The following is a 27,942-nucleotide window of genomic DNA, read 5'->3' on the forward strand; positions in this document are numbered from 1 at the left end:
ACTGCAGCATCAAATCTAGTATGAAAAAATATCGATTACCTGTCAAAATGTATCACTTTGAGAAGTGATACATACATTTTAAAGAAATAAAACCAGCCAGAGGCAAAAACATTTGGGACAAAAATGAAAGGCTGCTGAAAAATAACATCCAGCAATAATGGCTTAGCAGAGGGAATAGTAAAAGGAAAATTGCTACATTTACCCTTTGCTATATATTTTCTCATCAGGATAAGCCATGTGTTAAAATGCAATAAAAACTTCAAGCGATGACACTATTCACAGATAATAATTAGGATCTAGCCTAATTTCCATTAATAAACTCATCTTTCCTGCAATTTAACACCTTTATGGAATTTGTTCACAATATTGTGAGTTAATTCAGAAAGTACCAACCTCAGTGTTTAATGCTCTTATATGTGTATTCAAATAAAATTTCTTAGCTTTTGTCATTAATTATACTCTAAAGCCAGGGGCTTCACAGTACTTGATTTTTTTAAAAAGGTATTTGTATGAATACACCCCATGCATGCTCTATTGCAGGCATAATTTACTCCAAAGAACACTCAAAATCCATGGACACTGCAATATGGGTAAAATTCAAATTTTAGTGATCATTCCAATAAATGGCTTACAGTAACAAAAACAATTCTAATCCTGATTGAGCAAAATGGGAGCGGGGATGGAGTGGGGACAGCATAAGGTTACACACATTCTCAACAAAAGGGTAGACTGAGATCTTGTAATTCCTGTCTACAGTTATATCGTTTGGTATAAGGATACAGGTTTGCCATCTGATTTAGCTGGTCAGTTAACTTTTTAAATTTAACTTTTTAAATTTTGCACAAATTTAAAAAGAAGTTACCTCTCTTCACTAGTTTCACACTGGTTACCCCAAAGTAAACATTCGTTCTGATTATACCCACTCTGCAGCAACTTAAGGTTCACTGAAAAACTGCCACGAGGAACACTTTGAAGAGGTTTTTTTAAAAACCTAAGATAGGGGTGCCTGGGTAGCTCGGTCCGTTCAGTGTCCGACTTCAGCTCCAGTCATGATTTCATGGTTGGTTGGTGGGTTCAGGCCCCACAACGGGCTCACTGCTGCCAGCACAGAGCCCACTTTGGATCCCCTGTCCTCCTCTCTCTCTCTGCACCTCCCCTGCCTACATGCTCTCTCTCTCTTACATAAGTAAATAAATAAATACATGCGTGCATACATATATACATGCATACATTCCTAAGATAGCCGAAGTTTCCAAACTTAACCTTGCCCATCGCACCGCACCGACCTAATCCGTTCCCTACCAGCAGCTCCCAGTCTTGGCCCTGGGACCACCTACACACAAGCTAAGGAGGCCCAGATCAGAGAGGACTGAGAGAACTGTTTCCTGGTGGAGGAAGAGGCTTCTCCCTTCACATCAGCCACAGAGAGCAGTGTCAGAAGAATGCCACTGTTCCCTGTCCCTCATCCCATCACTAAAAGTGGTCAGGATACTCCAAACATGATTTCTAGTACTATCAGCACAATCTGTGGGGGGATCGTGCCGTCGTCTTTTCTTGTACGTGTGTGGCAGTGATCACTACTTCTGCTTGAGTAAGGTAGACAAACAGCCACAAAATGCATTAACCACCATAGCCTGTCTGTTACTTTTAGATAACAGACCAAGGATGCATGTATCTTTTATGTATGTGCATTGGCCAGTTAAGTGTATGTAGCCAAGCAGACAAATCCTTCTTCACTGATTACTTTTTCCACTCATAAGGTCAATGTCAATGGCCAATGACTGTGTCTGTATTTAAGAAAAAGTAATATCAAAGTCATAAGAACTTAAAAGGAGAAACAGGCTATTCCCGAGAATGCATACAACTCTCCATTACTGTGAATATAATCATACTGCAATGAAAACCCTGAATGCCAATGACCAATGTGGCTGGGAGATCTGTTCAAAAATACATTCCCGTGTTTACATTTACATTCCTCCCCAATTTTTGCACTTTATTTTCCTCCATGTTTTACTTCTAAATAATAATAGTCAACATTTATTGATCACACACTATGTGCCAATCTCTGTTCTAAGTACTTTACACAGTTCATCTCATTTAATCCTTACACCAACTATATCAAATAGATATTATCCCCATTTTACAGATGAGGAAACTGACCCCCAGAGAAGTCAAGTAACTTCCTAAGATCACACAGTCAAGGAAAGGCAAACTGAGACACCGGCTCTTTCAGGCTGACTCTCCAATTTTGGTTCCCAACCACCCTATTGCCTGTTTGGGTCTACGCAAAGGAGGAAAAAGGACTTCCAAGGTGAATGAAAACACATGGAAGGCGTCGGATATTTTTAGCTCCTGAAACTACCACGTTGTAAGGTGTCACTGGTCAGAACACATCAGAAAGAGCATTAAGGAATGTCAGATTCCACAGGCCATGTGTCTCTAAAAGAGCAAAGGAGCAGGGTTTCCACTGCTTCAGGAAAGAAGCTAGAGAGGACCCCTGGGGAAGGAGGAGGAAGAAGAGGGCAGCCATAGACAAGTTATGGAGGATGGGCTCTGCTTTCTTCTTAGATGTCTCTGTGCCTCTGGGGACTCCCTCTGAGTTTGATCAACTCTTTACGCTTCTGGCGGCTCCAAAACGATTCAATTCTAAATACAGCGTAATATTTTTACAATCATGTAAATTCCACACAACCAAAGGTAACCTTTCAGTTATCGTATCAGGCATGATACACACCCCCATTCACCTGTGGGGCTTTCTGGCAGCTCTTAATTTCCTGGTCCAATACTCTTCATCTTTTCTGGAATTTACCACGGAAGGCACTCCTTAAATCTCCCTTTCCTTTTAGGTGAAATGACTCAGGGCGAGGCTGTTCAGCCTGTTCGGAGCAATACTGAAACTTCCCTTCATTTGCTGGAAGTCGTGACTCTCCAGCATCCTCAGCAGAAAGGACCCTGCACAGAGAGCCATCCCTGCCCAGGCTCTGCCAAAGAGGAATCTGGTAGCTTGGGACAAGTCCCTTAACTTCCTGGAGCTTCAGTTTCTATCACATTAAATTGAAGATATGACAATGGGCTTCAGATCAGGAAGATAGGGAAAGGAGGAAATTGGGAAGTTTGGGAAGTTGACCCTACTGTCCTTCAGGGGGGGCCTCCTGGCCCCATAGCCATGTGTCCACACTTTCCTTCCTCTTCTATTATCTTTCAGGCCACAACAGCCTGCAGAGTATCAACAACACATACCATTCAGCCACCTTCTGGCTTTAAGGCTCCTACGCCCTGCGCAGGAACACGCGAGAGGCAGAGGACACAGTTCAGCTCCCCAGCAGTCGCTTCTCACTGCCATTCTCTCAAGTCAGAAAGCAGCAAGCATGCTGACACCAGGGGTGGGCTGAAGCGCGGGGGCCGAAACGCACACCACAGTCTGCGTGCCAACTCTGAGAACAGGTTACATACTTGGCTCCAAAGGACATTTATCTTCCTTTGTGCCTAATATTAATACTGTAATATGACAAGATTCTTGTCTGAAGTTACTCCTGTCTAATCTCTAGCAATATTTGTTGTTCATTAAAGTAGCATGCAAGTGAACCAGATATATATCACCAGTGTCATCAATGCCCAAAAAGTAAAAAGACACCTGGATGCAGGTTCCATTCTGTTCCAAGTCCCAGGAGATAGTATGCTCAGGAGGCAACACTGAAATCATGAATTCCCTTGTCCTAGATTTTAAACGTCATTTGAAATTTTAAAATAAAGTTCTAATCTCTACGGCCAACAAAGGTAAAGAACTACCTCACACTATGTGTCTTTTTCTCCCCAAAGCAAAATGTTCAAACCTGTAAGGAAGAGGACTAAAACAAAGGATGGGCTGCCTGCCTTCCAGAGAAAGACAGAATTTTTCCTACTCCTAGGAAAGGGGAGGGATCTAACACCTTCCCACTGACGATACACCAAAGTCTGAATTTATCCAAGAGTAGCATTTTCTAAAACACATGTTTCATTTAGCAGAAATTGCAGGTGGGGGTCAGCAGCAAGCATATGCCTATAAAATATGCTGCATCCCACGCTGCCTGCATTTAGCTCCATTTTCCATCCCGCCTGTAATCCTGAAGACTCTTTAAATGTATGCAATTGGTGATTTCTACAATGTAACATGCATGATTTCGCTCAAGGCTTTTCATAAGAAAGCTATATTGTCTTGACGTTTGCGTCACCTTTTTTTTATCTAATTATTTCTGGCATATTACCCATCAAATCACTACTGACAATATGACAGGAATCACGGTATTGAAAAAATTACATCCTAGAAGGAAATAATAAAATATAAATCACATACATAATTTTCTTTTGAACATTTTAACAATGACATCCTCATATACATATGAAATATAGCAGACTATCCCCATAAATGCCCTAACATCAATCACAGCAGGAAAATATTCTCTAGTTTGCGAACACACGGATCCAGCAAAATATAGCATTTCTAATAAAACTGGGTAATACAACTTCATTTTTTTCATACGAGAGCATTTATGAAGATCTGACAATTGGAAATAGCTCTAATATATTTTTTTCAATTATGCCCCTTCATCTCTAAATGATACACAGCTAACACTGGGAGTGTGAACCAGTGGTTAGCAAACTCCTGTATTTCAATATTAATAGATATATCAAGATCAGAGTAGATGAGTGAAGTGACATTGGCAGTCCTGACTCTACAGGAGGCCTATCAACCAGATGAACTTTAGAAACAAGTAAGTCAGTAGGGATATATGTAAATGATAACACTCCTGGCATCAACTAAATATTTCATGAGCTTTGGAAGCAAAGAGACAGTCCTACAATTATTCCTAAAGTGACCAGATATACCTAGAGATAAAAAATGAAGCAAGATAATTTTGAAAAATTTGGAACTGACTTGTCCCTATTTCAAGTATAGCTACTGAATCAGAGATTACAACAGCACTTTCAGACCACGCACACTAAACTGTTTCTTAATCTCACACTGACAGGAAGCTAAGATCTAGGTTAAATGTAATGTTAACCTAGCTACAATTCTCAAATAAAAGTAAGCACAAGGCAGTGGGGGAGGGAGGATCGGAAAAATCTTCTAAGGAGAAAAACCAAGCTAGTCACTGTGGAATTTAGAACCTGAGTGACCAAGGACAGCATGTTCAATGAAATTAGGGCCGGACTGCACACATGAAGTAGTAAGCATTCTTTCTAGGTCTGTATGTTTATACTGACACGCTTACGATACAGACATGAAGAGCCGTGTGCAAGCTAACTGCTTTAAACCCTACAATCATATCTACAGCCTGACTCTACCTTGAGACACCAACGTAGATTAATCCTGAGGTTTTGAATGGGAACCTCTTCTAGGTCTTGTTTGCATCGTGCGCACGTAGCCAAGCACTTTTGGTGTCTCTTCCACAAATACTTTGGAGCTAAGTAAGGCTAAGAGGTACACACAAAAGGGTATTAAGAAACACCTCAGGGGCGCCTGGGTGGCGCAGTCGGTTAAGCGTCCGACTTCAGCCAGGTCACGATCTCGCGGTCCGTGAGTTCGAGCCCCGCGTCAGGCTCTGGGCTGATGGCTTGGAGCCTGGAGCCTGTTTCCGATTCTGTGTCTCCCTCTCTCTCTGCCCCTCCCCTGTTCATGCTCTGTCTCTCTCTGTCCCAAAAATAAATAAAAACGTTGAAAAAAAAATTAAAAAAAAAAAAAAAAAAAGAAACACCTCAGCCTGTTTCAGGCAAGTATATCTAAGTCAGATGTTGTGTGTGAAACCTGTTAGTGACTCCACTGAACCCCACATGTGGTTGGCCTTTCTTTCCATCACCCTGCACTAACACATCATTCAACTCCAACGGGCACAGACATAGAGCTGCTTCCAGCAACTCCTTTTCGGATAATGGCAAGGAGTACTCCTTGGGACATGACCGCGTAACACAGCAACATGATACAACACTGCTTCTTGGCGGTACGAACTCTGTCGAGAAACTCTCCCTTTTCGACGGTACGAACTCTTCCCTTTAAGCGTGCTCTTCAGAGAAACACAAAATGTGCTCCAGAGTCTATTGCATTAATCCTCATCAGTTTCTTGCAAAGTAGCAAGGCAAGAGACTGGCCCAATTTACCAACAAGGAAAGTGAGGCAATGAGATTAACAGAAGAGCCCAAAGTCCTAAATCAGCTTAAAAAAAAGGCAGAGCAAACCAAAGGATTGGAACTTCTAAGTCAGAGACCAGTGCCCAGACAGCAGCTAAGCTCCAAAACACCTCCCCTTTCCTCGTCTGCCATCCCCGTTCTTCCCACGGATGCTTTAACAGAAATCCAAGGGCAAGAGCTCCCCTGCCAGACCTTCAAAGAGACACACAAATAAAAAACAAATGTGTGCATACCCATGTTTGGATATGCATATAGGGGGACCAACAGAAGACTAAATGAAGGTCAGACCAAGGATAAATACTCAGGGGGAAGTCACATGAAGCAGTGCCCAATCACACAATATTAATGTCTACCTAGATCAGAAAAATGATGTTGAAAACAGTGTTTAAATTTCAACTGTACAGGTGACAGATAAACTCTTTTTTTTTTGTTTTTGCTTTTTTTTGTTTGTTTGTTTGTTTTAGGGGTTAAGTGTCCTACACTTCAAGAACATACAGTCATGCATTTATATCCAAAATACCATGTGATTCTTGGGATTCTGTCACACATTTAGTCTGTGACTCTTCCAGAAGAGTTTGATGAGCAGCCTCTGTTTTTTTTCTTTCTCCTTCTCTTAGCTCAAGAAAAATCAAAACACTTGTCTAGCTTTCTTAATATTTCAATATGATAAATGCAATAAATTCCTATTGTAGAACATCTTGTTCTACAAAGACCACCATGAAATCATATCTAATTCCAAAGAACAGTGATACATTACCTTTAGGTTTTGTCAACAACAAAATATACACAGCCTTTATATATAAAGGACCTGGAAATTGCTATTAAAAGTTGTCTTTAAAATAGTTCTTTAAGTAAAACTAAGGAGTAGCTTTAACAAAAATTAATACTCTCAAAACATGACAGTAAATGTTTGAAAACTGATCTTGCTGAGAGGTGATTTAATTTCTTAGATTTAGTTTCTCTGTAGTCTATCTAAGAACGCAGCTCAAGCACATTATCCTTAAAAATCAAGGGAATTTATCTCAAGTTTTACAGACCTATATAAAGTCACTACGTTCTGTTTGAGATCCTTTGCTCATCCATTTATATCCATTAATCTTAATGATATCATTAATGCACAATGTGTTTCACAGAAACTAATTGTATTTTGCCAGAATCGAACATTAACAATTATGCCTCCCATTATCACCTAATAAAATAAAATTTAAAAAGTCTCAGGCACATCCGTGAATATTGTGGTGTGGTAACTAATTTGCATTTTTAATGCTACAATAAATTGACCAGATTATCATCAATTAGATAAATTAATATTCTGTAAGTAAGACCATAGGGGAATTATTCTATTAGAAACTGAAAACATTTGACACTCATTTCCTTGAGCTTTATTGAATACAGGCTTAGCCCTTCTTTGTCCTCTTATCTAAAGCTGGCCTTTGTGACTTTAGCTAATACCACACAACAGAACACATTCCTCTTTAATTTTATATACTTATCATTGCTGTGAGCAAAGAGAGCAGATTAGAAAATCTGAGCTCTTCAAGTAAAGGAGAAATATCTACCTGGGCAATACAACTGCCCTGAGTCAGAAGCATGTGAATCAATTTGTTTACATCTTGTGTGTGTGTGTGTGTGTGTGTATCCCCTTGATTCAAAAACCAACTGCTGGACATTGACTATAAGCCAGGCATTATGATGAATGCTGAGAACACGAGAAGGAAAGACTCAGTCCCACCCGAACGCAATCATGGGATCCCAAGACACAGAAACAAAGCACAGGATATCAGTAGAGACACAAAGACATAAATTCAAGGAGCTGCTCTGCCCAAGTACGAAGGATAGATGAACTCAAAAGGCATGTGGAGAATAAGGGAGATTTCCCAATTTATCAGCCCATTAGAATCACTGGAAGATCTTTTATAAATTCCAAAATCTAAGGTCACATCCAGATCAATTCAATTACAATCTCCCAGGGTGGGCCCCAGGCAACAGTAGTTTCTGAAGCTCTCCAGGTGATTGCACTGTACGGAGAAGTCAGGCAACCATGGGTCTAAAGGGCACAGGAGGGGCGCCTGGGTGGCGCAGTCGGTTAAGCGTCCGACTTCAGCCAGGTCACGATCTCACGGTCCATGAGTTCGAGCCCCGCGTCGGGCTCTGGGCTGATGGCTCAGAGCCTGGAGCCTGTTTCCGATTCTGTGTCTCCCTCTCTCTCTGCCCCTCGCCCGTTCATGCTCTGTCTCTCTCTGTCCCAAAAATAAATAAACGTTGAAAAAAAAAAAAATTAAAAAAAAAAATAAATAAAGGGCACAGGAGTACTAAGCCAGGGGGTAGTAGGGGACTTCTTACTATGGAGTTCCTATAATCTTCCGCACAAGAGATTATAAAACTTGAGAAAAGGGCTGGGGGAGATGGTGATGGAAAACAGTAAAGGAAAAGAAGGATCAATTCCTGTAGCTATAAAAGAATATGACTTTAATCTCTTTTCACCAAAGCCTTAACATTTTCATGGAAAGACAAGGCACTTTTTGCACAATCTTCCTCTAGAATTGAAGTTCAGTGAACGGGATAAGTCCTCTCGGTCTTGGCCTTACTAAACACATTACATGACTCAATTATTAAAAGCAAACAGGATTCTTCAGCTTTTCCTCTTGAGGTTTCTCCAGTGCTACCCAAACTAGTGAAGATTTCACAGCTCACCTGACAACCGTGAATGCCTGTCACCACTCTCCTCTGAGACAGGAGAAAAGGACATCTGTGAAAAGCCCATTCATTATATCACTTAACTATCCTCTAAAGAAAAGTAGATATAATAGCCTATGCGTATCATGACTGTTTTACCTACTGAAAATATTAATAGATCAAATCTGGGTCCATTTTGTCAAACAATACACAGAGATTCTTTAGTCTAAGCCATCAGTAACAATATAGATTTCTTTAGGGAAAATATGTAATAAAATTCTAATGTGTTACAGAAAAGCAGGATTTTCTCTCAATCCTTACTTGTCTTCTGAAATACAGGTTTTAGAGCTATGTACCAGTTTCACAAGGGGATACTTGCATTTAAGAAGTGAGAAAGTCACTTCCTTTGCATGCTTCTGAAGAAACATCTTTAACCATCTTTGAGTATAAAAACTGTAACTAATAGACTTTTAGCATGGAGTTACTTGTTTAGCAGTGGTATTTAATCGCACATGCAGTAGAGTTTCTAATAATGCATTCCAGTAATATGAAGTTGATTTCTTCAAGAAGTTACACCTATCAGGTTCCACTAAAATGTTTTTTTTTTAAAGTCACTGGAAAGCATGGCCCCAGCTGTTCAAGCATTCAACATTTTCTTAACATAATTCAAATACATAACCTAAGATACCCAAACACCTACCATGTATTATTCCCTAGAACTCAAGATACTACCAAGATTAACATATTCTCTAACGTCCAGCAGTGATCTGCAGCCCAAATGTGGAACAAGTCTCCGTGTGACATGATAAAGCATTTTAATTTCAACCAGACACTAGCTTCTAAAAAGTTCTTCCTGCCATTTTGCTAACAGAAAATTAGCCTTCAGTAGTCCAATTGCTTTTTTCCACTTGACTTAGTAAACCACCTTGAATGTAGGGTATGCCTTTCCCTTAACATACATTATGGATGCGTCTTGCTTCTGGATGGGGACAGCCGCCATGAGATTGACGTTGCGCACATTTCGACTGCGCAGATCCCGGAGGAGGAAACACACACGCCAAAGGCATGTCCCTGCAGTTTGCAGCACCAGGGGCGGAGGGCCTGACGCCCCTGAAGCTGAAGGCCCACGAGGACACAAAGGCCCGCAGGAGGCAGTCAATGGCGTCACTGGTGGCAATGCACAAGGCCCCTAGGATCCTCTATGACCCGAGGGACCAGTAACTCGACGTGGGATGGACCATCAGTGTGGGACGGTGGAACCTGCTCTCTGCACACACAAGCAAGTGACCCCACACGTACTCTGAAATGCAGTTTGAGTATTGGAAGAAACAGAAGGGCTCACTTCTCTAATGCAATATGCACCATTTATTTATGCTCTAACTTCGTGCTTTAGAGTTCGCGCATCATCCTGTTGTTACTTAATTGGAGGTGGGAGAGATTTTGCTACACTACCGCTATTTTTAGAATAACTTCAACCATGTTTTTATGGGTGCCCATGTTTGCTGGAAGGTCCTGGCTCCTCAGTGTTCACTCTTGCAGGGCAATTATTTGGGCAGCGGTAACTCGGGCCTGATTTGTTTGGGGTCCTGGTTTCTAGTGCAGCAATTTACAGTCTCCCTGAGACCATTTTAAAGACTGTTCACTTACTGCATCACTAACTGGGGGATATGAACAAACCTTTGATACTTCACTAAAGGGGAGGAGCCAGCTTTGCTTTTTGTACTTTTCACTTACTATTTCACTTTATTAAAATAACTGTACAACAATCTGTATATAAAGTTTATAATTAAAATTTATTTTGAAAAAAAAAAACCCTCAACATCTTTAGTTCTCAGTTGCAAATGAGATTTGCTGATGCGCCACCTACTGGACAATAGACCATTAGTTACATCAGTGCACGTTACATTAGTTTACATTAGTGCACTTCACCGTTTCTTTGAGCTTTTAAAACCCTAGATTCTCTGCGTTCATGAAGATGAGGGTCAGGGAAACTACTTTTCAGAGGAGGGTAATCTAAGAGGAAACACAGAGTTTGCCCCATCTATGGTGCCAGAGGTCTATAGGTGGTCAGGTTGTAAATTATCAGAATGTGGGTGTCTTTTGCATGCCTCCAGCTGCTCATCACACTTTATGAAGCACAAGGGGCAACCAAAGGTCATGAAACATGCACGGTCATTGTCCACACAAGCAAGGACCGTGCTTGCTTGAGACCTGGATGAAAGGGATGGCCTCTCTGCCAAGCTGATGATCCACAAGGTGCTCACCCAGCACTGACTATAAAGAGTAAAAGATTCTCAGCTTTTGACAAGCACTGTAACACCAATGAGGTGTGCGTTAATTATAAAGTTATTTGCATCTCATAGTTTGTTACTAGGTCAGGTAACATCCTAAGACTCTGAAAAATATCTGGAGACCCTCCTTCCCGGAAGTCCCAGAAGGAAAGAGAGAGAGGAAATGAGGAAAGGGACCAGGTAAGCACCACTGTCTGCTCACGCAAAGCTGCCCCCGTCTCAGCCCACAAAGGCCTGGGATCAGGAAGACCACATGGAGTATTCAACACCTCTCTCCTAAATTTCCGAGAGAATTAATAAAGACTTTCTAGACTCTTCTGTTCCCAGTGCCCTTCCGAGGGAACATTCCATTCTGGAAATAATGGAAGAGTGCACTAGGCATAGATTTGTATCTACCATTCCTTCCTTCACTTCTAACTACTGTTTGCCATGGACACCTCTTTCTGGTTCAAGCTTTCAGAAATGAAAATTCTAGCTTTCGAACTAAAACCACCCACGTCTTCTCAATGGATGAAATATCTACATAGTGCCATTCAAGCAGCAGTTTTATAAAACAGATACCCATCTCCTGCTTTGCTCATTGGGATAATTTGTAAGCAGAAATATACAGCAATGTTGCCAGGCTCAAAAACTTTTGCTCAAAAGCAGTACCTGGAGGGAACTTCTTCCTACATCTGACTTTATTTTAGGGAGGAAATAAGGCCTAAAAATAAAAAGCACAAGAATGGGGATGAACAACTGGAATGTATTCCAGGTTCTTACACTTAGCTCTTGATTGCCCTTGAGAAAGTCATTTAATAAATCACTTCCTGTAATTTGTTTTAGTATTCTTAAGGGTAAATACCCCTGCCCATTTTTACCCTCCATTTTTTAGCCATATTTTATTTTTAAAATCTTGAACCCTACAGAAAATTTAAAAGAATACAACAACAAATGCATTTATACTCCACCTCAATTCACCAATTACAAAACTTTTCTGTACTTTTTTTGCTATATTTGTGGAAATAGAGTGCAGACAAAAATGGTGGGTTTTTCTGACTTAATAGAAAATATTTTAGGTAAAAGGCTCCACACAAAAAGGTGGTAAATGGTCAATAACCTATACTAAGCAAGATTTCTCAAGAATATTTTTTATCAGGAATTATAGTTCTTTAAAAACTCTTATAACTACAGAGAGTTCTCATGAACATTTTCCAGGAAGTGCTTCGCTAAGGACAGTCAGTCTTAGATGGACTCAGAATCATTCCTGTTCAGAGCTGGAAATCATTTCAAACCCTTCATTTTAGAGACATGAAAACTGAGACCCAGTGACGGTGCTTCATCTTTTATCTGCTATAAATAATACCCTTCACTGCAAGAGAGGTGGGGACATTGGAAGACAAGCAGAACACCAGGAGGAGGGGGAATGAAGGGAGTATGAGAGGTAGTCAGGCATGGTCAAGGACAGCAGCTCCCCAAACCCACTGACATTCACCCCCAGTGGCTCAGCATCACCGTGCTCCAAGGGCAAAGCAGGACAGCTGCCCTTCGGAGCAAACCAGAACCTTCTATTGCCAATCTCTGATAGTTTTCCTTTCTCCTTTCATGTTATTAATGTTTCTTCTAATGATTAGACACAGGTTCTACTAGAGATCTGACCACAGAAAATGAAGCTTTACCACATGTGGCTTTGCGAGATAACCACCTCTCACATCAAGAATAGGCATAGGCCCTCCTGAGGACACATAACTCAAGTTTTGTGTTTCCTGAGCCATGCTCCGTGCTAGAGATGGGATTTCCTCTGTTATTTTGGTGTTCTGCTCCAGAAATACAAATGCTTTTGTTCACAGAATTATCTATGGCCACTTTCAAAATCCCCAAATCAATAAGAATAATTCAGCAGCAGAATATTAATTTTCAGTAATACATCTCCTATCGATTGTTTCTTGGCATACTTCCTGGTCTGGTGTGGCTCCGCACTCAGCTCGGCACCCACCAGCTGTATTGTAATCATACTCATCGGCGGTGTTCTAATGCAGAAGATGACACCATTATCCAACTGGCCCGCACTGGTCTTTTTTTATTTTGCTGTTTGCTGTTCTGTGCCTCCTGACTCAAACACAGATCAAGAATGTGTATAAGGAGCAGTTTACAGTCAGCCATCAATTGCTTCATTTGTAAAATTAGAGCACTCCTGAGCTCACTTGTAAAATATTTTGAGGTGCTTTAATAAATTATAGCACAGGCACACAATTATGGTATTGATTCCCAAAGCCACCAGGTCCTCCGTCAGCCCCTGCTGCACTCACAGCTATCTTCTCAACATCTTTTCTCCTTTCTGAGAAAAGTGTCCAAAAACCTGACAGGTAGCATTATTTAAGGATGTGCAATGACTTCATCAATGGAGAGCAACAAAATAGGTCTTTTTATGCCTCTTAATGTGTCCATTTACCTCTTTGACAAACTATCGCCCCAGGACCCGTCACATGACTAAATCAAGATGGTGACCAGATTAAAGGCATTCTGGACAGACTGACTACTCAAATGCGTAAGATAAGAGATGTTAACCTACCCAGATTGTACGGTATGTTCTATCAAGGCATCAGAAATACTCTGAGGCTTGCCCAAGCTCTGGTATGCATCCAAAATACTTGAATAAACACAAGAAAAAGTGGCAGAGGAGGGAGAGCTGGAAGGACACATACCTATTTTTTTTTAAACATTTCCTGGATCATTTTCTCAGTTAAAGTTCCAATGTGTTTGGACAAGTGTGTCTTATTTCTCACATTGCAAACATATCCATACACCAAGAATATAGCTGTTATTTTTCACTCCTACCCTAAAATGGTATCATTTAAAAAAAAAAAAAGAGTGCCGATCCAGAGTAAAATGTTATCTTGAGTTCTCAAATACGCAGGCTGCACTCAGCCATTAACAGCTCACTTTTTCCCACAGCCAAGCTGGGACAACTGCCCCCCCCCCCCCCCCCCCATCAGAGGCCCTGGCCAGCAGACCATTACTGACATCTCTCTCCAGCGTTCAGGGACCAACTGTCAGGGAGCCCTGGTGGCAGCATAGAGAAGCCAACACGAGCCATTCTGCCTGGCAGATTCTCTGGGCCACTGCCCAGATCCTGTACATGCATGGCCCTCCTCTGTGCCGAAAGTTATCACCTGGAAAGCCCCCAGTGATGTTTATCCTGCAATTAGTTACTCTCAGAAGGACAGACAGAACAGACACACGGTTGTTGTATACAGCGACGGCAGCATCCTCTAACTTCTGATTTCAGAGGAAAGCCTTTTGGGGAATATGGCCAAAAACCTTCCCATCACATCTCGGCTTCCTCTCTTTTCTTTTCAAGTTCTGTCACACATGGGATTAAGACCTCTGCATCGCCACTATGCTATCAGAGTCAGTAAAGAACTGGGAGGGTGGAAGGAGGGCAGGGAGGGAAGGCAAAAGGACGGAATAGCAGAGGAGAAAGCATCCTCTCTGGATGAACTAGCCAGCACACTTGATCCAGATTTCCCCAGCTATCCTAGAGTGCTCCTATGAAACCTTTTGTAAGCCAACAAGGTTTGCAAAGCAAAGAAGCAATTACCACTAATTTATATGGAAAACCTTTTGAGCATGCCCAGACCCAAGAAAACAACCTCTCGGGCTTTTCTGATAACTCAGGACACATATTGCTAAAAGAAGCCCAAGATAAAGGGTGGGTGTTCAAAGCTATGGCAGCCTGAGGCCGCCAGGTGGAGTGTAGTTCCAGGGGGAGGAGCTTGGCTGCGCCACTCTCAAGGCTGGGCACTCACCGCCTCTGTTAGGGCTTGGGGCAAAACAAATGCTGAACACTACTTTTCCCCTTCAGCTTGTTTTCCTAAAATTGAAAATCCTCTTTAGATTTCTTTCGGTTAGTAAAAACAGGTACCAAGGCAGGTCCTTTGCAGAAATGAAGGGTGGTAACTTGAACTTTTGAAAAGCAGAGGAACCTGTACCACAAAGATCCAAAGAGAGGACAGGCAGCCAGATGCACGACGTCGGGTGACAGGTGATGCTTTGGTAGTGCTCCCATTCATGCTTTTGGTCGTGTCAACTGTCTATTTACCATTCATCTTTGTTTCTGGGTACGCCGCTAGAAGACATTTCCTAGCCTCTCTCAGAGTTGGGTGAGGTTACAAGACTGAGTCCCAGACAATGGACTATGGGGTAGATATGAACCGCTCTTCAAGATCCAGACCATTAACACTTCCCATGCGATCCTTCCCCATTTACTATCTGGGGTGTCAACACTCAGGGGAACTTGGAAAGAACAAAAACACAGCTGAACTTCTATCAGCCGGAGTCCCTGAAGGGCTCCGTAGAAGAGCGCACATCTCTGCCCAAAAGGCCCACAGGTGAGGGAGAAGTAAAGTTCTACGGTTTAGAGAAGTAAACAACAACAATAGTAAATAAACTTCTACATCAGCAAAAACGGAGTATATTTGTTACTACAGCTGGCATTTCTTGAATAGAACACAAGGCACTCCTAAATCATCCCGATTAAACAGAGAGAAAACTTACCTCATCAACAACCACAAATCATGCTCCAGACACAAATAATGGTGTGCGAGCTCTCTCCCAGCAGACGTCACATAGGTCAGAGCTCCAGGGATTTCCAAGTTGTTGCAGAGTCCACACCCTGGGGACTGGTCGGGCAATTTACATAATGGTATATCCATGCGATGATATATTGTGTCACCATTAAAAGGGGGCACAGGAGACTTTTCTGTGCTCATATGACACAGCTTCATATTAAATTAAAAAGTGAGGCCAAACTGTTCAAAATTTCAAAAAGAAATGTAATTGTATATATTTATGGAGACATAAATATGGAGACATATGGAGACATATGTCATTTTTTCTACAAGTAACAAGACACAATTAGCAATGATTACCTTAGGGGAGAGGGACAAGGAAGACAAGTAAATCATTTCTTAATTTCATATCTTTTTGTGTTCTTGAAATTCTATAATATTATATATGTATGACTTTTTATAAAAATGTCAACAGGGATACCGACACTGTGGGCTACTAAGTTGTTCCCCCCAAACATCCCCGTGTTAAAAAAAAAAAATGTTACTGTTAAAATGTAAATGAGCAGCATGAAAGAAGGATCACATCAGTAAAATGAATGAGAGTTCCCCTCCTCCCAGGTAGATTAACTCCCAAGTGAGGACACTAGAGATTGGTGCTGACTGACTGCCAATTGTAACTATTTAATTCTAAATTTGTATTGGTGTCATGGGTGACCATAAGGCTCCCCTACTTACATGGAACTTAAGACTCTCCTGCTTATTAGAAAAGTAACAGGCAGCAAGAGCATTTCTGATTAGTGATCTCGAAAGAAATGCCTGAAGAGCCAGTTCCACGTAAATTCATTCCCGGATGAATTAATGTGCCTTTCCCTGACTTCAAAGCTCTTTGTCTAAATGCCACATTTTGTTGCTGGTGGGGCGGGGGTGGGGGAGGGGAGCACTTCAGTTTGAAACTATGGACGGAGGCACCAAGGAAGAAGGCAGAGTGAAGGAGACAAGTTGCACACAACGAAGCTCTGGTGGGACTACACTTAGAAATGACCTCTCCTGGGGAGCCTGGGTGGTTCAGTTGGTTAAGAATGTGACTCTTGATCTCCGCTCAGGCCATCATCTCACGGTTCGGTTGGAGCCCTGCATCAGGCTCTGAGCAGACAATGCAGAGGCTTACTGAGATTCTCTCTCCCTGCCCTTCCCCTGCTCATTCTCCCTCCCTCCCTCTCTCTCTCCATCCCTCTCTCTCTCTCTCTCAAAATAAATAAATAAACGTGGAAAAAAAAAAAGAAAAGAAAAGAAATGACCTCTCCTAACCCTGGGAGAAACTCTGGGTCTCATTTAAAAAAATATCCTTCAGAAAAAGGAGCACATCTACAACCTGAACATTTCACAATAACGTACATAAAGGCATCTTACGATTCAGAGTCTAGCTCATCTCTTTTGCTTGAGTTTAATTTCCACAGCAGCAGAGAAAAGGCTGACCCGGGACACAGGCACCACATCCAATATAATGCAAGAGCTCGCTGAGCTGTTTAATATTTTGTTTAAATCAACTGAACACAATTCCACCGGAACACAGAAGTTAAGGCAGAGAGAATGTGTGTTTAAATATTCTGAGATAAATGGTTTGTGCTACGGTATCAGGAACCGCGACCAAATGTAGGGCAAAGAGGATGCTATTAGTAAAGGAGAGGTTTCTGGAGAAACTTGAGTGTGCTGGCCCGGGTCTAGGACAACAGAGGACACAGAGACACAGCCCTGCTGGGCTCCCCAGCAGCCAAAGTTTCACTGGGGAACGGGCAGGTTAAAAAAAAATTACAACTGGTCAAACATTTCTACATAATAATACATATTTTAAAAAGCAGAACACTCTCCTGTACTTGATTTCAAATCTACATTGTAATTATCTTGAAAGTACTCTGAACCAGGAAACAACATAATTGGATTTGGGGCCACATATTTGACATCAGTGTTCAAGAGAGTCACACACGATGAACTCAGAGCCGCACACACTGGAGCACCAGCTAAGAGCTAAGAGAACTGGTCCAGCATCTAGCACATCGGCTCCGGTGTCCCTCCCACAGCCCGACCCACCAGCCCTCATGGGCAACCTTTTAAAGAATAACTAACAAGAAACTTCAAGCTACATTTAAAAAATCTTTTTACTTCATTTATTTATTTTGAGAGAGACACAGAGAAAAGAGAGAGAAGGGAGAAGGGGCAGAGAGACAGAAACAGAGATGTGGGGATCGAACCCATGAACTGTGAGATCATGACCTGAGCCAAGATCGAGTCAGATTCTTAACCAACTGAGCTACCCAGGCACCCCCCACCCCCTAGCTACATTTTAAAGCAATGCTCCTCACAATAAAATTTCACTGGATAAAACATGACTGAACAACTCCATTCAAGTCTCTGGTTTTGCAAGGTGGACCGTTGAAGAACACAGGAAAAGGGTATATTGGATATTCCAACTCCATGACTGTCTGTGGACTTTAACACCCACGTGGAAGCAGAAGGAAAGGCAAGGAAAGACACTTGTCACAAAGACCAGGCGGCAACACTCACATCATCCTTGGGGCTACAGTCAAGTATTCTTTTCTAGTCTAGCCTCAAGGCAGAGGGAGGCAGATGCTGCCATCTAGAGATATCTAGGGATATCAGCTTTGATAGTGGTGCAGCCAACACAAAAGGGCTGATGGCAGTGGAAGCAGAAGACTCCAGTCTTAGGGGAGCAGCTGCCAGAGCAATACTTCCTTTTGGGAACAGGGGGCCCCCCACACACCTCCCCGTGTCTAGAGAAAAGGGGATGCCTGACAGAGAGCCTTCAGCTCCACAATTCGTATGAGCGTAAGGACGTAAACCCCTCTGTGATGGCAAAGTGGGGCACGAAGAAGTAGGAGAAGGAAAGGGAAGAGATCACATGAATAAAAGATGGGTACCAACCATCAGTTGTGGCACCCGGGACACGGGGTTAGCTCCCGCTGAGACACAAAAACCTTCAGACTTCCAATGTCAGAGTTACAAACTACAGAGAAGGAAAACAGACAGAAAGAAACCAAAGGGAGAAATGAAAAATCAGACCAGTAACTAGCCCAAAATTGGGATGTGGGGGAAACAGGACAGGTGAGCACAGAGGAATGTCTATGGGCTACCACAAGTTACCAGAGGGCACGAAAAGACAAACTGTGTTTCGAGAAAAGGAGTTAAGAATGGTTGCATATTATGCATGACTTTTATCCCTACCTTTTAAGAAAATTTTTTAAAATGTTCTATGGGGATTTATAAGTTTATGATACAAAAATAAACTTCACTTTTTAGAACAAAAAATAAAGAACAGAGAAGTAATCTAATCCTGAACTTCCTAACTGATCAACTGGATCTAAGACTCCAGGATGGAAAGGTAAATAAAGTTCTGGCCAATCAAAGATGTGGCATCATTTGCCCTGATATTGGATTCCTAACCTCTTCATCTTAATGAGGAGCTTTCAGCAATGACAGGCCCAGATGATGGTCATAATTCAGACACACGTTTGTCACATCCTTCTGCCTTGTGGGAGAGGCTCTAGGATTAGGACTTCAGTGGGAACTGTTGCCACCAGCAACTTCAGCTGCATCCAGTTAATTTCATACCAAATTCAGATTTCTTTAAAATGCCAGACAAATAAGGACCATTCAATCCTGCTCAAGCCTCTCCCTGCTCTGACAGAGCAAGGAATCCGTGAGTTGTCAGGCTTGATGGATGAGGGGAATTATTCCTTGTGTGTTATCAGTACCCATCCCCCTTGGAGCTCATCCTTTGCCCTCGCACGAGGGGCAGAGAACATTCTGAATAATTCAGAAAAACAACACTTTGGGAAAACAGCTCATGCCAGCAAAGTGGTATGGTCATTACCTTTTCACTTCTTTTGTTGGCTCTTCCGATGCAGCCACCAAGAAACAGGATATCTGTACAGCTAGTGTGGTAGTTGGTGTCATTAGGATTTCACAACTGCAAGCTACAAGGTAACTTGGTCACTCCCTTCACGAAATCAAAGCAGGAGCCCCTGAGATTGGCAAAGGAGGTGTTTCCCACATGTAGAGGCAGTGCCGGACCACACATGTGCACATTCTCTGAAAATATCCTCAGTCTTTGGAGACCTGCTATTGGGAGGCTCTGGTTTCTTAAGCCGGTGGCAAAAATAATCAGTGAGCCCCACTCCAGGAAGCGCCAAGGTCCAGGGTTAGGTATCACACCACTACACTAGAACTTGGCACATTGCAAGTCTCAGTAAATGGTGCCCCAAAGCTCTGTAGTACACAGGCCAGGAGGCTGATGTGGGAAACTGACCAGAGAAAAGACAGTTTCTCTCCCCACTGCAACCCAAAAGAACTATGATTTATAAGACTAGCAGATGTCTACTATTTTCACAAGGGATGATTTTTTTTTTTCCTCTCACGGGCTTTCAAAGAAAATGAGGAAATTATTTCCAGAGATAGAAAAAATGCTAAAATGAGGGCCAGTCTTTTAAATGTAACTGCAAATAGGGGCGCCTGGGTGGCTCAGTCGGTTAAGCATCCGACTTAGTCTCAGGTCATGATCTCGTGGTCTGTGAGTTGGAGCCATGCATTGGGCTCTGTGCTGATGGCTCAGAGCCTGGAGCCTCCTTTGGATTCTGGGTCTCCCTGTCTCTCTCTCTCTATGCCTCTCTCCCACTCGTGCTGTCTCTCAAAAATGAATAAATGTTAACAAAAGTTTTTTTAAATAAACGTAACTGTAAATAAATGTAACTAGAAGAGTTATGAGGCTCCTCTACCAGCCCTGCTAGATGTTAAAAATAGCATGAATCTTCAGGAATTAGATTGTATGATACCAACACAAGGAGACAAATCAAAGGAACAGAACAGAGCCAAGAAATAGACCCGTAACATACTTAGGAATTTGTTGCATGCTAAAAATGGTATTACAAATTAGGGGTGGGGGGGAAGCAGCTGCTCAATAATAGTGCTGGAATAACTAGCTAGCCCACTTGGAAACAGAATAATATACTCAAATGCGCTTTTACTTATCAATAAAAATAAGTTCCAGATTACAGATGTAAACATTAAAAATTCATCCATAAAAGTAAGAAAGTATGAGACACATTGTTAGAATCTGAGAAGAAAAAATACCTATCTAGGCACGATACGAGTTCCAGAGCCATTTAAATTACTAATTTGGACAAACGTCTGCAAAACTAACAGAAGGGGGAAAAAGTGTAAGAAAGAAAACACAACCAAACAATAGTAAGAATGGGAAAGGAATCAAAACTACAGCCGCCACACCATACACATCATTTGCAAATAGAATAACCAGATACATACAAAACTATTAAATACCATAGTGACTTGGGGCGCCTGGGTGGCTCAGTCGGTTGAGCGGCTGACTTCAGCTCGGGTCATGATCTCGCGGTCCGTGAGTTCGAGCCTGGCGTCTGGCTCTGTGCTGACAGCTCAGAGCCTGGAGCCTGTTTCAGATTCTGTGTCTCCCTCTCTCTGACCCTCCCCTGTTCATGCTCTGTCTCTCCCTGTCTCAAAAATAAATAAAACGTTAAAAAATTTTTTTAAAAAATAAATACCATAGTGACTCAAGAAGAAATTAAAAATCTGATGTGTCCAATAACTAATTAAAAATGCGATCAGGCAGAAGTGCCCCATGAAAGAAATTATCAGTCAGGTCCAGACTCCTTTTTAGGTAACATTCAGAACAGTCCAGAAAGAAATCAATCCATTCTTAAACAAACTCCTTCAGAGATTAGACAAAGAAGGAACTGTTCCTGTCATAGATAAAATTATGGTTTAGCAAGCACTTCCTCTCTCCTACTGATGCTGGATTTACTCACGTGACTGGCTTTCGCCAATGGGTAGAAGGGAGACTGGGCTGTTTTGAGCCTAACCCTTAAGTAGTCAGTATTTCTCTTCCTCCCTCTAGGAGTTTCCAACTTCCACTAGGAGAAAACCATTCCACAGACAAGTGCTTCCGTGCATGCTGGGTCCCACGGTAGTCCATGCAAGGCAGACAGGGCTCTGACCTACCGATTAGAGCCAAGCCAACTCATACACCCACAGTCCAAAACCCGAGCCAACCCACAGACCCGCAACAAGAAATAAATACTACTGACAACTGCCACAGAGCAATTGATTGGTATGCACCCTTATTGTAGTATCACAGGAATGACGGATATATTCCTAATTCATGGTGTTGAGCTAACATAACCTAAGGAAAGCACCAGCTAATACCATGAATAAACACAGCAAAAACGTAAACAAAACAGTAGAATGAATGTACAGAAGTATTTTTTAAAGTTATTTCCCGTGACAACGTTGCATTTTTTTTCAAAAGTGTCATATCAATAACATTAACAAATACAAAAAAAGAGTTGGTATTAAAAAAAAAATAACATGCTTCACCTGATAAAGAGGTTCCAAAATAAAAAACAAAAACAAAGTCTCCAAAGCATTCATCATACATAATATGAAATGTTCAAAACACTCCCTTTGTATTTAAAAACAAGACAAGGATGCATGGTATGACTCCCTTTCCACATAATCCTGGAAGTACTGGTTAGTGATGTAAGATTTTTAAAAGAGAAATAAAAGCTATAAAGACTGGAAAAAGAAGAAACAAAGCTGTTATTATTTGTACATCATCAGAGTCTACAAAAGCCCCCCGTCCCACCAATCTACAGATCTGTAAAGATCAGAAAAGATTAGCAAGCTTAGTTAATTTAAAATATCAAAAGCCAGTTCAGTTTCCATACATTAGCAAACAGGTATACATTTTTATTTTTGAAAGATGCTATTTAAATTCCTAAGAATAAATCTAATGGAGGATATACAAATTCGTTCTGTAGATGAGAACACTTAAAAAGCCCTAAGTCAATGGAGCAATATACTACACTCTAGAATAGTAAAACTGAACATCATAAAAATGTCAATTTCCCAGATTGATCTCTGGATTTAACGTATTTCTAATCAAAATCTAATTAGCTTGCAGAATTTCACTAGTGAATTTACACAGAAGATAAAAATGCCAAAACAGCCAACACTCATAAAGAACGTGAAGAAACTTTCTTGACCAATTAGTAATAAGACTTTGAAAGTTACAGGAATAAAGAAAAGTGTGATGTAGGCACAGAAGCAGGCAAATATGCCCACTGCAAGAAAGAGAAGCCCAGAAATAGATACACAAAAAATGCCAAGTATTTAGCAGTTAGTTCTGATGTATGTTAGGTCATATTCTTGAAGTGTTATGACAAACGCAGGATTAACTATTCCCATTTTACTGATGAAGACACCAGGGCTCAAGGAGGTTAAGGGACAATTGCCCAGAACTATGGAGCTGAGTACTAGAATTCAGTCTTAACTTTCCCAACCCTAAACATGCCAGTCTTTTTCATCATCATCTGCTATTTTTTAAAGTCAGTAAATAAACCAAGACAGGACCTATATACTAAGGATAACAGGAGCTCCTTAAGTGCTGAACAAAAATATTAGCAAAAAATAGGCAAAACACAGCATCTGCCAGCAGAATTATGCAGTGATCATTATAAGAGGGTTTTAAAAGAAACACTCTTCCCCTCTGAGCACATCACACTAGATAGAGCCAGATGATGGATCGGGTATATATACTGCAAAGGATATACATACTGCAAGTCCTACAGAATTAAGGTCAGGGTACCGCAAGTGACGGGCTGATTTATGTGGGTCACAACTTGGGGGGGGGGCGGGAACCCAGACACACTCCAATTACAACAGAAACATTCACATCAAAACTTTCAATGGAAAAAAATATAGGGACACCTGGTGGCTCAGTCAGTTAACCGTAGGACTCTTGATTTCGGCTCAGGTCATGATCTCGCAGTCCTGAGATTGAGTCCTGTGTTGGGCTCCATGCTGAGCATGGAAACTGCTTAGATTCTCTGTCCCTCCCTCTGCCCCTCTCCCCAACTAGTGCCCTCTCTCTCCCTCTAATACACACACACACACACACACACACACACACACACATTATATACACACACATCCACATACATACATATACTAAAAACCTTAAAAAAACTACAGAGACCACAACTCTCTCTTCAAGTAGATACGGCCCTAAAATCATCAGGAAAAGGCATATATAACACTCTACATACATAAGAAGTGGTGAGGATTTTAAATCAACAAAAGAAATGCTATTTCTTTTAAAGGAACTATAAGAGAAAGTAAATTAGGGACACTATGTCCCATAAAGTTTATTTCTAAAGAACCATAATTCTTTGGCTAGACCCTCAAATACTTAGTTTAGTTATGTGAAATTCCTATTAAAATGTTTTATGTTCCTGGCTTGCTTAAAAGCTTGATTTTTCTAGTAGTTTATGCCTAGCTTCCACAAATACAGAGAATCATGCTTTAAATAAAAATGAAATACAAGAAAAATGGTATTTTAAAGAATGGAAATCAAATTGAAATCTAAATTGCAAATCATCTAACATGTATAACAAAGCTAAATTACAACTTCAAAAAATGCTGAAAGGGAGTATATTTTTAAGGTTCATAAACCAAACGATAATATTAATTGCAATAAGAAGGCTTATTTAAATGAAAAGCCCAAAACTAAGGATTTCGTAAGCAATGTTCCTAATTTATATGCTTAACATGCTAACATTTGTTTCTGCCTTTTACATAGCCAACCAATTAGAGCATATTTCTAAAGAACCAATTTTATTTGCAGGCAATTATTTGTTATCTTAGCTATAATTCTGCAGCTTTTCAAGCAACAAATGAATGAATGTCTTACATCTGGAGAAGAAGACACAAAAAGTGATGGTATGATGTTTGAATACACGCAATTACTGGCATGTTACATTCTAATTAACATCATTAGCTCTGCAACAGTTCTCACAGTAACTGTCAACATTTGTGTCAATTTAGTCGCAGTTAATGACATGTGTAGCAAAGACCTGCTACTCCTTCCACTTACAAATACAATTTAAAAAACCTTTCCTAAAAAGAAAAGGCAGCCTCGCTGAATATTCAAAACATCATTTAATCAATAAAACTCTCCCGTAGCAGGTTTAGAAGGCAGACCTTGTAGTTTATTCCAAGAATCTACCAAGTACAAAATGGATGCCCCGGGGGTACACGATATAACCCAATTGGGTTTAGGGGGAAAATGTAAGAGTACTGGATGCCGTTTTCTGTGTTTCTTCTTTTTTGGGGATTTTAGTACATTTCCTAAGTTGACATTCAGGCTGACGCTCAGCAGATACACACTATTTCTGATGGCTAAAATACTTCCTCACAAGTTAGCCAACAGTCACTGCCTCAGGCACTCCACATAAACTCCACCTTACCCATTACCTATCCGAGGACTCTCTGTACTTCTCTGTGACATGACAGCTATATGGTTAAAGTTGGCAAATAGAGCTGCCTCCAGACCCCTGCTAAAACCCTAAAGGAAATGTTCCAACAGCTTCCTAGTAAAGATTCATAGGTCGATAATTTTTTTAATACCTCCTCTAAGTACATGTAAATAATTTTAAAATATATTCATATAGTAGGCAGGTGCGCTCAAAAATGCTTCACTTGACAGAGTGAGCCAGCCAAAATGTTAGAATCCCAAAGGCAGGCTCTCTGTTACAACTTCATAAATGATAGCGAAATTTGGCCATGGCAAAAAAATGAAGGCAAAATTAACAGTACATTCAAATAGATGTTGCTATTTCAAAGGCCTGGATACAAAGGCACTGTGGTAAGTAGAATACAAAGTGTCAACTCAAAAGAAAGCAACTTATGTATTTGATAAAAAATAAGACTCTTGAAGACTAAGATCCTGGTAAGTCTTTTCTGTAATCTAATGAGGGAAATGAAAAAAAAAAAAAAAAAAGTAGTTGGGGTTTCCTTTTTTTTTTTTTTTTTGGTTGCCTTTCTACTTTTGTTTGTTTCAGGATATCATCCCTAAAAGTTTGCTTCCTGTTAAAAATACCAATTTACACTTTTTCTTAATTTTTAATTTCAAACAAGCTTCATGTATTATAAACTACCCTACAGAAAAGAGAGTAGGCCTACAGCTATCTGAAAATAATCAGAGACAACCTTATCTTTGCAAGACCACTTTCATCAATTCTTTAAATCATAAACTTCAGGCATGCATTTAATAAAACTTAAGTTCCCTGGTTTAATAAATACGTGAGCTTACTCCTCTTGAACAAAATGGTACCAGTTAACATTACTGTGCTCTTCTCATGTGCTTCCTGATGTCAGCAACAACCACAAGAAATAGGTATCATTAATATTCCCATTTTTCAGAGTCACAGGGAGGTTATGCTCCTCGGTCAAAGGGACACAACTATTAAGTACTCAAGTCCAGATTCCAACCTAGGCAGCCTGGCTCTGGAGCTCATGCTCTTAAGCATTCCTCTAAACTGTTTACAGGAATTAAATTCCAAATCAAGGGCTTGTAAAAAAAGGAACACCATTTAGATAAAGGCCACTGCAGTGCACCATCTCTCTAGGCAAGGGGAAAGGGGTGACCTAAGGTATATACTACCCATAAGATTCTCCAATTCCAGAATTCATTTTCAGAAACAAGTGTCTTGAAGGTCAATTAAAATGTAAAAAGGTGCTATGGACACACCTAAGATCAATTTCATATTTCATTTAGGGTTATTTCTAAGAGGCCATCCCATGAATACTCTAGGCTCACTTCTTTTTCAACTATAGATCATTATCCTGGCCCTTTCAGTAATCAGACCACTTGGGGACAAAAGAGGTTAGGAGGGGAAGGTAAGCAAAAACACCCTTATAGTCCCATATGATAAATGTTTTGTTTTTGCATATGCACAATTCAGAGAAGGCTGGGGTAGGGAGAGATGTCAGGGAAGTCTTCCCGGAAGAGACAGTGTATGTGTACAGAGCTGTACTGGTCAGGCAAAAAGAAAGAAGATACATAGTTATCCTCTTTCCAGAACAAGGATGGGCATGAGACTAGGAACTTGATGTCTTTGGGAAATGGAAGATGGTTCACTACTGCCAAAGTTGTTTCACCAAACCTTAGAAGCACTTAAAGATGAGAAACTCATGACTTTCCATCACCTGAATCTGTCAAAAGATGTTTTCCAGAAAATAGAGCAAAGAAAGAAGTTTTTAAAAGTTTAATTAAGAACATTTTGATCAGAGCTACGTAAAAAGAAGAGGCTCAAAGTTATCACTGTTTATGTCTAAGAATAAAAAAGGGAGGGGCCCGGATGGCTTAGTCAGTTAAGCATTCGACTTTGGCTCAGGTCATGATCTCATGGGTCATGAGTTCAAGCTCCCCATCAGGCTCTGTGCTGACAGCTAAGAGCCCGGAACCTGGAGCCTGCTTCAGATAATGTGTGTCTCTCTGCTCCTCTCCCACTCACGCTCTGTCTCTGTCTCTCAAAATTAAATAAATGTTTCAAAAAAATTAAAAACAAAAAAGACATTCACTTATACAAACAAGAGCCCTGAACAATGAAGTATTTAGATCACAAATAGCTGAGTTGAAATTGCACAGTGTCCCATTCTTTAAAAACAAATTAATAGTACCAGATCACAAAGAAAAGATATTATCCAGAAAGCCATTATTACCGTCTAGCCATGGAATCCAACAAAAATTAAGAATTATTTCCTTTTGACTAAAATACCTGCAGATAACAGACTTTGCAGCTGGGAGATCTTCTAAGTAAACAGGACATTCTTCTTACTAACAGACAGACAGTAGTGGTCTTTCAAGATCCACATTAAGTCAGAAACCATTCTGTCACTGACAGCCATGAGCCTCTGGCTCTTCATGTGGTCCTTTGCCTCTGTGACTATTCTAGAAACACTGTACTAAGAAAAAACAACATTGTTCACACCACACTGTCCATTTTTATCTACCACTCCCAGCCCGTTTCATTACATACTTAATTCCACTACACCTTGAGCCTTGCCTGACGATCCTTGCTAGAGCCCTGAAGCCCACATCCTTCTTCCAGATCTATAAATTCTCAAAACTGCACACTATCCAACACATTATTTCCTTCCACTTTGCTGGTTTCTCTCAAGTCTCATTTCAACTAGCTTTGAAGCTCCTTAAAAATGATGATGCATCACATCTTTATCGGGTACGTTTTATTTATTTATTTCAGTACAGTTGACAAACAATTTTACCTTAGCTTCGGGTGTACAACATAGCGATTCAACTTCTCAATACATTTTGCTATGCTCACCACAAGTGTAGCAACCATCTGTCGCCA

General features: G+C 40.9%; 1 protein-coding gene across 6 annotated transcripts in view; it reads right to left on the reverse strand.

Moving 5' to 3' along the window:
• MAST4 (microtubule associated serine/threonine kinase family member 4) overlaps nucleotides 1-27,942 on the reverse strand; it is a 567,430-nt gene that overhangs the window by 352,786 nt on the left and 186,702 nt on the right. The window lies entirely within an intron of this gene.

This window comes from Puma concolor, chromosome A1 (assembly GCF_028749965.1).
Source record: "Puma concolor isolate L17-30 chromosome A1, mPumCon1.1.hap2, whole genome shotgun sequence".
NCBI classification, from domain to species: domain Eukaryota; kingdom Metazoa; phylum Chordata; class Mammalia; order Carnivora; family Felidae; genus Puma; species Puma concolor.